This window comes from Hoplias malabaricus, chromosome X2, assembly GCF_029633855.1.
Source record: "Hoplias malabaricus isolate fHopMal1 chromosome X2, fHopMal1.hap1, whole genome shotgun sequence".
Classification (NCBI taxonomy): Eukaryota; Metazoa; Chordata; class Actinopteri; order Characiformes; family Erythrinidae; genus Hoplias; species Hoplias malabaricus.
This window is the reverse complement of record NC_089819.1, coordinates 11,834,783-11,846,537: the sequence shown is the minus strand read 5'-3', so window position 1 is coordinate 11,846,537 and position 11,755 is coordinate 11,834,783. Positions and strand designations below refer to the sequence as shown.

General features: G+C 59.1%; 1 non-coding gene across 1 annotated transcript; it reads right to left on the bottom strand.

Annotated features, from left to right (window-relative positions):
• Positions 1–8,498: 8,498 nt before the first annotated feature.
• LOC136677560 (5.8S ribosomal RNA) lies at positions 8,499–8,652 on the bottom strand. Its single transcript, XR_010796367.1, has one exon. It is a non-coding gene; the product is annotated as a 5.8S ribosomal RNA (ribosomal RNA).
• Positions 8,653–11,755: the final 3,103 nt, after the last annotated feature.

Genomic DNA, 11,755 nt, shown 5'->3' with positions numbered 1-11,755 from the left:
CCCAGGTCCACCAGTGGGCAGGATGAACTTGCAATATATTATACAGCAATTGGGCAACCATCCCACTTCCAATATATTGTACAGCAATTGGGCAACCATCCCACTTCCAATATATTGTACAGCGATTGCTCAACCGTCCCACTTCCAATATATTGCGCGCCGTTTTGGCACCCAGGTCCACCAGTGGGCAGGATGAACTTGCAATATATTATACAGCAATTGGGCAACCATCCCACTTCCAATATATTGTACAGCGATTGCGCAACCGTCCCACTTCCAATATATTGCGCGCCGTTTTGGCTCCCAGGTCCACCAGTGGGCAGGATGAACTTGCAATATAGTATACAGCAATTGGGCAACCATCCCACTTCCAATATATTTTAAGGTTCCAGGTCTACCAGTGGGCATCTTTTTTGACGGGGCAGGCTGATTGGTTTAGTCCGAGGGCGGGGGCTTAAGTGTGGGCCAGATAGGTTCGACCGGTGCGCCGGGTCCCTGGGGCTCTGGGTCTCTGGGTCCCTGGGTCCCTGGGTCCCTGGGGCTCTGGGGCTCTGGGTCTCTGGGTCCCTGGGTCCCTGGGTCCCTGGGTCCCTGGGGCTCTGGGTCTCTGGGTCCCTGGGACTCTGGGTCCCTGGGGCTCTGGGGCTCTGGGTCCCTGGGTCCCTGGGTCCCTGGGTCCCTGGGACTCTGGGGCTCTGGGGCTCTGGGGCTCTGGGGCTCTGGGTCCCTGGGGCTCTGGGTCTCTGGGTCCCTGGGTCCCTGGGTCCCTGGGGCTCTGGGTCCCTGGGGCTCTGGGTCCCTGGGACTCTGGGACTCTGGGACTCTGGGTCCCTGGGTCTCTGGGTCCCTGGGACTCTGGGTCCCTGGGACTCTGGGTCCCTGGGTCCTTGGGGCTCTGGGTCCCTGGGACTCTGGGGCTCTGGGGCTCTGGGGCTCTGGGTCTCTGGGTCCCTGGGGCTCTGGGGCTCTGGGGCTCTGGGTCTCTGGGTCCCTGGGACTCTGGGGCTCTGGGGCTCTGGGTCCCTGGGGCTCTGGGTCTCTGGGTCCCTGGGACTCTGGGTCTCTGGGTCCCTGGGACTCTGGGGCTCTGGGTCCATGGGGCTCTGGGTCCCTGTGGCTCTGGGGCTCTGGGGCTCTGGGGCTCTGGGACTCTGGGGCTCTGGGGCTCTGGGTCCCTGGGACTCTGGGTCCCTGGGACTCTGGGGCTCTGGGTCCCTGGGGCTCTGGGACTCTGGGGCTCTGGGACTCTGGGGCTCTGGGACTCTGGGGCTCTGGGGCTCTGGGTCCCTGGGTCCCTGGGCTCTGGGGCTCTGGGTCTCTGGGTCCCTGGGACTCTGGGGCTCTGGGTCCCTGGGGCTCTGGGTCTCTGGGTCCCTGGGACTCTGGGGCTCTGGGTCCCTGGGGCTCTGGGACTCTGGGGCTCTGGGTCTCTGGGTCTCTGGGGCTCTGGGTCTCTGAGGCTCTGGGGCTCTGGGTCCCTGGGTCCCTGGGGCTCTGGGGCTCTGGGTCCCTGGGACTCTGGGTCCCTGGGTCCCTGGGGCTCTGGGGCTCTGGGACTCTGGGGCTCTGGGGCTCTGGGTCCCTGGGGCTCTGGGGCTCTGGGTCCCTGGGACTCTGGGGCTCTGGGGCTCTGGGTCTCTGGGTCCCTGGGACTCTGGGGCTCTGGGACTCTGGGGCTCTGGGGCTCTGGGTCCCTGGGTCCCTGGGGCTCTGGGGCTCTGGGTCCCTGGGACTCTGGGGCTCTGGGTCCCTGGGGCTCTGGGTCTCTGGGTCTCTGGGTCCCTGGGACTCTGGGGCTCTGGTTCCCTGGGGCTCTGGGGCTCTGGGTCTCTGGGGCTCTGGGGCTCTGGGTCTCTGGGTCCCTGGGGCTCTGGGACTCTGGGTCCCTGGGACTCTGGGGCTCTGGGGCTCTGGGACTCTGGGGCACTGGGGCTCTGGGACTCTGGGGCTCTGGGGCTCTGGGGCTCTGGGTCTCTGGGTCCCTGGGGCTCTTGGGCTCTGGGGCTCTGGGACTCTGGGGCTCTGGGTCCCTGGGTCTCTGGGGCTCTGGGACTCTGGGACTCTGGGACTCTGGGGCTCTGGGGCTCTGGGGCTCTGGGTCCCTGGGGCTCTGGGTCTCTGGGTCCCTGGGGCTCTGGGTCTCTGGGTCCCTGGGGCTCTGGGTCTCTGGGTCCCTGGGACTCTTGGTCCCTGGGACTCTGGGGCTCTGGGGCTCTGGTGCTCTGGGACTCTGGGGCTCTGGGGCTCTGGGGCTCTGGGTCCCTGGGGCTCTGGGTCTCTGGGTCTCTGGGTCCCTGGGACTCTGGGTCCCTGGGACTCTGGGTCCCTGGGGCTCTGGGTCTCTTGGTCCCTGGGACTCTGGGTCCCTGGGACTCTGGGTCCCTGGGACTCTGGGACTCTGGGTCCCTGGGACTCTGGGGCTCTTGGGCTCTGGGGCTCTGGGGCTCTGGGTCTCTGGGTCCCTGGGGCTCTGGGACTCTGGGACTCTGGGACTCTGGGACTCTGCAGAGATCCAGAGGCTTATGGGAGTCTTAGCACCAGTGGTAGGCTCCGGGGCAAGCCTTATCACAGCCCAGCTCCCTTCTGGGAGCCTGGGGCTCTGGGTAAGATATAATTTGCAATTGTGATCCCAATTGCAATATATTTGACACAAGTCAAATATATGTGAATTGGGATCCCAATTGCAATATATTTGACTTGTGTCAAATATATGTGAATTGGGATCCCATTTGCAATATATTTGACTTGTGTCAAATATATGTGAATCGGGATCCCAATTGCAATATATTTGACTTGTGTCAAATATATGTGAATTGGGATCCCAATTGCAATATATTTGACTTGTGTCAAATATATGTGAATCGGGATCCCAATTGCAATATATTTGACACAAGTCAAATATATGTGAATTGGGATCCCAATTGCAATATATTTGACTTGTGTCAAATATATGTGAATTGGGATCCCATTTGCAATATATTTGACTTGTGTCAAATATATGTGAATCGGGATCCCAATTGCAATATATTTGACTTGTGTCAAATATACGTGAATTGGGATCCCAATTGCAATATATTTGACTTGTGTCAAATATATGTGAATCGGGATCCCAATTGCAATATATTTGACACAAGTCAAATATATGTGAATTGGGATCCCAATTGCAATATATTTGACTTGTGTCAAATATATGTGAATTGGGATCCCAATTGTAATATATTTGACTTGTGTCAAATATATGTGAATTGGGATCCCAATTGCAATATATTTGACTTGTGTCAAATATATTGGAAGTGGGATGGTTGTCCAATTGCTGTCAAATATATTGGAAGTGGGATGGTTGTCCAATTGCAATATATTCTGATGGTGTCAAATATATTGGAAGTGGGATGGTTGTCCAGTTGCTGTCTAATATATTGGAAGTGGGATGGTTGTCCAATTGCAATATATTCTGATGGTGTCAAATATATTGGAAGTGGGATGGTTGTCCAGTTGCTGTCTAATATATTGGAAGTGGGATGGTTGTCCAGTTGCTGTCTAATATATTGGAAGTGGGATGGTTGTCCAATTGCAATATATTCTGATGGTGTCAAATATATTGGAAGTGGGATGGTTGTCCAGTTGCTGTCTAATATATTGGAAGTGGGATGGTTGTCCAGTTACTGTCTAATATATTGGAAGTGGGATGGTTGTCCAATTGCAATATATTCTGATGGTGTCAAATATATTGGAAGTGGGATGGTTGTCCAGTTGCTGTCTAATATATTGGAAGTGGGATGGTTGTCCAGTTGCTGTCTAATATATTGGAAGTGGGATGGTTGTCCAGTTGCTGTCTAATATATTGGAAGTGGGATGGTTGTCCAGTTACTGTCTAATATATTGGAAGTGGGATGGTTGTCCAATTGCAATATATTCTGATGGTGTCAAATATATTGGAAGTGGGATGGTTGTCCAGTTGCTGTCTAATATATTGGAAGTGGGATGGTTGTCCAATTGCAATATATTCTGATGGTGTCAAATATATTGGAAGTGGGATGATTGTCCAGTTGCTGTCTAATATATTGGAAGTGGGATGGTTGTCCAGTTGCTGTCTAATATATTGGAAGTGGGATGGTTGTCCAATTGCAATATATTCTGATGGTGTCAAATATATTGGAAGTGGGATGGTTGTCCAGTTGCTGTCTAATATATTGGAAGTGGGATGGTTGTCCAGTTGCTGTCTAATATATTGGAAGTGGGATGGTTGTCCAATTGCAATATATTCTGATGGTGTCAAATATATTGGAAGTGGGATGGTTGTCCAATTGCAATATATTCTGATGGTGTCAAATATATGTGAATCGGGATCCCAATTGTAATATATTTGACTTGTGTCAAATATATGTGAATTGGGATCCCAACTGCAATATATTTGACTTGTGTCAAATATATGTGAATTGGGACCCCAATTGCAATATATTTGACTTGTGTCAAATATATGTGAATTGGGATGTTTCCATGTGCCATCTGGTGGACGGATGAAAAATTGCAGAAAAAATGCCCAAATTTTGAAAATTCATATCTCCTTCCAGGAGAGGAGTAGAGACTCAGGGAGAGCGGGGAAATTCATGGCGTGTTCCCCTGAGCGCACTGGACCCGCTCTCAGGCTTGGCAAAAATCATCTAATGGTTCCCGCGCACGGGTAAATCTCACTGTCCAATGGCAATATACTATACGTGGATTGGGATGTTGAGGTGCTTTCTTAAGAGAGTCATAGTTACTCCCGCCGTTAACCCGCGCTTCGATGAATTTCTTCACTTTGACATTCAGAGCACTGGGCAGAATTCACATCGTGTCAACACCCGGTCCAAGAGCCTTCACGATGCTGTGTTTTAATTAAACAGTCGGATTCCCCTTGTCCGCAGCAGTTCTAATTCGGCTGTTAGGTGCCGGCCGAGAGACCCGGCCCCGGAGGTCTCCCCCCGAGGCGAGACTCATAAGCCCGAGAGATCCACGGAGCCTAGGCTCGGCGCGCGAGGCTCCAGGGACACCGCCCCGACCCACCGAAGCCCCACCACCGGCGGTGGCCCGCTACGAGTCCACACACGCACGAGAGACCGCAACCCCCCTACGCGGACCTACGTTCCATTGCGTCCCTCCGCGTCCCATCGGGGGAGAGCGAAGGGCCGGACGCTCGAGCTTAGCCGGGGGCGGCCCACCCGGCGACGGGCGTCGGGAGCCCGGCCCGGCTTAGGTAGGGAGAGGGAGGCCGAAGGCGGTCATCCGACGGAGGTTAGTCCCGAAGGACGCTCCCCCGCCGGCATCCCACCGACGACCGGCTCCCCTACCGTCGACCTGACCGAGGCCCCCTAAGCGCCACCGCCGAGGGGGGGACACGCACCGGGGCTTAAGGTCTCGCTCGCCGCGACCCACTCTCATCGACCCCGACAGACAGACGGAGCCTTGTTCACGGGGGTTTGGATATACTGGGGGGACAATCTCTCGCCGTGCGCTTCCTCGCGCGCAGGACCCAGTGGGGGGGGGCCCGAAGGTGGACCGGGAACAGCTCCCCGTCGCACGGGCAGCACCGGGCTTTCGGACCCCGCATCAGCAGACACGGGCCCGACCGAGCTCAGCCATTAGAGCCAATCCTTATCCCGAAGTTACGGATCCGTCTTGCCGACTTCCCTTACCTACATTGTTCCAACACGCCAGAGGCTGTTCACCTTGGAGACCTGATGCGGATATGGGTACGGCCTGGGGGGAAATTCACTATACCTCCCCCGGATTTTCAAGGGCCGATGGGAAACGTCCCGGCCGTCGCATAGCGCATGCGACGCCTTTCAGAGCGTTGAGCCCCTATCTCGGGGTCGAACCCATTCCAGGGCGCTCCAGCTCTTTAGCAAGGAGAGAGAATCCTCCCCGGGGTCCCCACCGGCGTCTCCGGGTTCGTTTGCGTTACCGCCACGGGAGCGCCTCTCGGCGGCTCGATCTCCACCAATCCCAGGTACGGGGATATTGGCCCGATCCCCTTTCGGTCAGCGCGAGGCAGACGAGACCATCGCCCCAGCATTTTCCGAACGGCGCTCGCCTATCCCTTAGGACCGACTAACCCACGGCCAAGCGCTGTCGGCGTGGAACCCTTCTCCACTTCGGCCTTCAAAGTTCTCATCTGAATATTTGCTACTACCACCAAGATCTGCACCCGCGGCGGCTCGACCCAGGCTCGCGCCAAAGGCTTCTGCGCCACCGCGGCGCCCCTCCTACTCGTCGCGGCATACGGTCCCATGAGTCTCGGTTCTCTCTCTCATTCTCGCTGGCTTTTGGGGGGGGTGGGAGACAAGTACCGCCAGCGACGGCCGGGTATGGGCCCGACGCTCCAGCGCCATCCATTTTCAGGGCCAGTTGATTCGGCAGGTGAGTTGTTACACACTCCTTAGCGGATGCCGACTTCCATGGCCACCGCCCCGCTGTCTATATCAACCGACACCTTTCTTGGGGTCTGATGAGCGTCTGCGTCGGGCGCCTTAACCCGCGCGTTCGGTTCATCCCGCAGCACCAGTTCTGCTTACCAAAAGTGGCCCACTCGGCACCGTCAATTCCATGCCCGGCTCCAAGCCTGCGAGCCGGGCCTCTTACCCATTTAAAGTTTGAGAGTAGGGCGAGGCCCGTTTCGGCCCCGCGGCCTCCAGTCATTTCTTTACCGGATAAAACTTGAAGTTTCGGCGCCGGCTATCCTGAGGGAAACTTCGGAGGGAACCAGCTACTAGATGGTTCGATTAGTCTTTCGCCCCTATACCCAGGTCGGACGACCGATTTGCACGTCAGGACCGCTGCGGGCCTCCACTCAGGGTTTCCCCTGGCTTCGCCCTGCCCAGGCATAGTTCACCATCTTTCGGGTACCACCGCGTATGCTCTGGCTCCGCTCTCCGCACGTGGGAAGAGCAGGCCGGTGGTGCGCCGCCCGCCCCCTCGAAGGGTTAGGACGGATCCCACCTCAGCCGACGCGCGCCGGCCTTCACCTTCATTGCGCCTCCGGGGTTCTGGGCCCCTTCGACTCGCATACGCGTTAGACTCCTTGGTCCGTGTTTCAAGACGGGTCGTTCGGGGTCCGAACTTAGCCGCTGACCTTAGGCGTTCGGGTGCTGTGGGCCTGGATCACCCCCCGCATCGCCGTAGCGGGCCTAGCCCGGGGCTGAGGACAGCCCAGCCGGCCCGCTTCGACCGAACGATCGGGGGGGGCCCCCATCCCCATCCCGGAGGAGGGGAGAACGCGGAAAGGACATTGCTCCACGGCCCCGGCGTTATCGGCGAAGTCGGAGCGAGGGGCTGTAGCGGAACGCCCGTGTCCGGGGGCCGCGTGGGGCTCCCTTCTCCGGACGGACCTACCTTCACCCTCGGGCCCTTCCAAGCCTAACCGGAGCCGGTCGCGACTCACCACCACGCGGGGAAAGTACACCGGGCGGGGCCGGACCTCCGTACGCCCGACAGGCCCGAAGTCCAGAGGCGAAGCGCAGAGCCGAAGCGGGGAGCGGTGGAGTCGGCACCCCACCCCTCTCGCCCGGATACGCTCGCACCCCCGGCCTCGGAACCCGACGAGCGCGGGGCCGTCCGCCCGGCTGAATCCCCCGGGGCAGTCTTCTCGGTCCCCGTACGTTTACCTCTCAACGGTTTCACGCTCTGTTGAACTCTCTCTTCAAAGTCCTGTTTCAACTTTCCCTCACGGTACTCGGTTCGCTATCGGTCTCGTGCCGGTATTTAGCCTTAGATGGAGTTTACCACCCGCTTTGGGCTGCATTCCCAAGCAACCCGACTCCGAGAAGCCCGACCTACCCGGGCGGGAACGCGGGACTCGCTACCGGGCTTTCACCGTCTATGGGAAGAAGCCACGTTCGCGAGGACTTGGTCCCGCGTCCGCACCGAGACGGATCTTACGGACTTCCGTACGCTACATTTCCCGGCCAACCCCGGTCAGGGGAAAGTGGGATTCAGCGCTGGGCTCTTCCCTGTTCGCTCGCCGCTACTAAGGGAATCCTTGTTAGTTTCTTTTCCTCCGCTTACTGATATGCTTAAGTTCAGCGGGTCGTCTCGTCTGATCTGAGGCCGCACACAGAGGTTTCTTATGCGGGGGCGAGGGCGGAGGCGGAGGGCCGAAGGCTAGGGGCGAGGGGCGAGAGCCCGGCCTGAGGCCGAACTCCGCGACACCCTCCCCCCACCCCGGCCGCTCGCCCGCCCGCCCGCTCACTCGCCCGCTCGCTGGGTTTAATCGGCACTCGCCACCCCGCGTCCGACTGCGCGGAGCCCCGCTCGGGACTCGGGGAGAGACCGTAACGGACGTGGACCCGGACCTACTCGGCTCTCCCTCCGTCCCTGTACGGAGCTCTCTCGCAACACGGGCCGCGTGGACTGGCTCGGAACCGAGTCTTCGTTTGGGAAGACGAAGGGCCGTTTTCAGGCCCTGCGAGCTTCCAGCCGCGGTCTCTCTCAGCGGGGGCGCGGAGACCGATCGATGGGTAAAGCGACCCTCAGACAGGCGTGGCCGCGGGATGGACCCCCGCGGCCGCAATATGCGTTCGAAATTTCGATGATCTGTGTCCTGCAATTCACATTAGTTAACGCAGATGGCTGCGTTCTTCATCGAAGCACGAGCCGAGTGATCCACCGCTAAGAGTCGTATTGGGTTTGTGCCCGGCCCGTTACAGGCCGGGCGAAGGAAGCCATTCGAACAAGAGACAATTTTTGCCAATATATTTCAAGCCGGGTGCCTTCCACCCCCGTGCAGGGGGGAAGGTCATTGAACCTGGGCGTCACCACCGGACCGAGGAGTTACGGCCCGGGGGACGATCGCCCGAGTAGGTGCCCGAGACTTACGTGGTTTAGGAGACCGGGGTCTAGGCACCCGCCGTTCCCGGCGAGGCCCAGGGTTTGGTTCGCTGCGTTACGGGTCCCGGTCTAAGGCATTCAGGCGTGCGCTCAAAGCCAAGCTCTCCACCCCGGAGGGTATGAGCGAGGCCCGGTGGTACGCTCCCAAGTCCCCGCTTAGGGGAAGCGCTGGGTAGATCCCACCTAGTCAGGACCGGCGGGCACCGGCCGTCTCCTTCGGATGTTTAAACGCATCCGGGGTTCGTGAGGCCCCTTCAACTCGCGCACCGGCCTTAGACTATTATACGGTCCGTCTCTGCGAAGCCAACATCGGGGTATTTGCATGCGCTCTTAAGCTCCGCTCTAACCCCGTGAGGGGAAAGAGTTTCGCCCGGCGGTACGCTCCCGTCCACCACCACCCCCTGTGCCGGGGGGATGGGTTCAGGGAGATCCCACCGAGGCCGGCGAGCACCGGCCAACGCCCTGGGGGTGAGTAAGCCCCTTTGACTCGCGCACGCACAATCAAGCCTTCAACGATCAATGGTTTTTTGGGTTTAACTACCCGGCGGGCGGCTCCGGCGCCACTCTTCCCCCCGCGAACGGGAGGGGCGGACCGGGGTACCTATGCACCTAAGGCGGTCCTCGCATAACCCCGAGTTCCGAAGCCGGCTCGCTACGTCCACCCACCCGGAGGGGGGAGAGACTCACGTCGGCCGACAACGAAAGGTACGAGGCTTCTGCGGTCCATACCTTGAAGGTACCCGCCGGGGGGGAGGTTCGGCCTCTCGAGTCCGACTCGACAACCGGCACGGACGGCGGGCGCCGACCGCGGCCAGGTCACCGTTATTGATCCTTCCGCAGGTTCCCCTACGAAAACCTTGTTACGACTTTTACTCCCTCTAGATGTCCGGGTTCGATCGACTTCCCATCGCCCGGAGGCGACCCCCGTTCGAGGGCCGCCCCGGGGACGGTCCGAGGACCTCACCGAGGCATCCGATCGGTAGTAGCGACGGGCGGTGTGTACAAAGGGCAGGGACTTAATCGACGCGGGCTGGTGACCCGCGCCTACTTGGAATTCCTCGTTCGAGGGGAATAGTTGCAATCCCCTGTCCCCAGCGGGGAATGGCGTTCATAGGATTGCCCGCACCTCTCGGCGTAGGGTAACTTACATGTTGAACCAGCCATTGTAGCTCACGTGCGACCCCGGACTTCTAAGGGCATCACAGACCTGTTATTGCTCCATTTCTCAAGTGGCTTCTGTGCCACAAATCGCTCTAAGAAGTTTAGCCACCGACCGCTGATTCCCACCGGGCGAACCCCAACCTTCAGGCCCGCGGTAAGCGGGAGGGCACCGGGGAGGGGAGAGGGAAGGCGAAGGACGGACAACCCACACCCGGAGAGCGGAACGAGGTGCGGACGGCATCGGGGAGGGAACCGAACGCGAAGGGGAGAGGCCGGAGCCACCCACTCGACGCAGAACTGAACCCCCGTCAACCGCATCACCCCCCGAACCGATCCGGGGTAGAACCGGACCCCCGCCAAAACCCCCACACCCCCACCCCGATGGGGACCCCCCGCGAACGGGGACCTTCGGGGATAGAGTCCGACCCAGGAGAGGGGCCGTGTAACTACTTAAAGGATGGGATCTCGTTCGTTACCGGAATTGACCAGACGAATCGCTCCACGAACTACCAACGGCCATGCACCACCACCCACAGAATCGAGAAAGAACCGTCAATCTGTCAATCCTTACCGTGTCCGGGCCGGGTTAGGTTCCCCGCGTTGAGTCAAATTAAGCCGCAAGCTCCACTCCTGGTGGTGCCCTTCCGTCAATTCCTTTAAGTTTCAGCTTTGCAACCGTACTCCCCCCAGAGCCCAAAGACTCGTGGTTTCCCGGACGCTGCCCGGCGGGTCATAGTCGTTAACCCAACGCCGCCGGATCGCGGGTCGGCATAGTTTACGGTCGGAACTACGACGGTACCTGATCGTCTTCGATCCTCCGACTTTCGTTCTTGATTAATGAAAACATTCTTGGCAAATGCCTTCGCTTTTGTCCGTCCCGCACCGGTCTACGAATTTCACCTCTCTCGGTGCGGTACGAATGCCCCCGGCCGTCCCTCTTAATCATGACCTTTGGTCCGTCAAACCCACGAAATAGGACCAAGAGAGCGGTCGGATACCCCCCCGGCTCGGGGAACCGTGCGGCGGCCAGAAACGCCGGGCGTCACACCCGGGCGCCCCCGGCCCCACCCGGCCGCCTCGCCGAAGAGCTCCGACTCGCCCCCCATGGGAAGGCCTTATTCCATTATTCCTAGCTCAGTCCATTCAAGGCACGCTTCGGCCTGCTTTGAGCACTCTGTTTTGTTCAAAGTAAACGCACCGGACCCTTCCGCCCCCCACGTATTCACCGCGGCGGACGACCCAGCTAAGGGCCTCTCCGCGGAGGAAGGGAGCAGAGGACACCGGATGAGTAGGGACAAGGTCCCGCGACCTCCACCCAGAGACCCGCGGGGGGTCCCCACCCCGGAGAGGGGCAGCTTCCCACCGCGAAGTCCGGACGGGCAGAGGCCCGGCAGCCGGGACCCGTCCCCGGATCCAACTACGAGCTTTTTAACTGCAGCAACGTTAACATACGCTATTGGAGCTGGAATTACCGCGGCTGCTGGCACCAGACTTGCCCTCCAATGGGTCCTCACCCACGGACGTAGATTGAGTTCATTTCGGTCCCGAAACCTTCAAACGGGGCCTCGCACCGATATTTTTCGTCACTACCTCCCCGTGTCGGGAATGGGTAATTTGCGCGCCTGCTGCCTTCCTTGGATGTGGTAGCCGTTTCTCAGGCTCCCTCTCCGGAATCGAACCCAGATTCCCCGTTACCCGTGGTCACCACACGTAGTCCCGTAGACTACCGTCG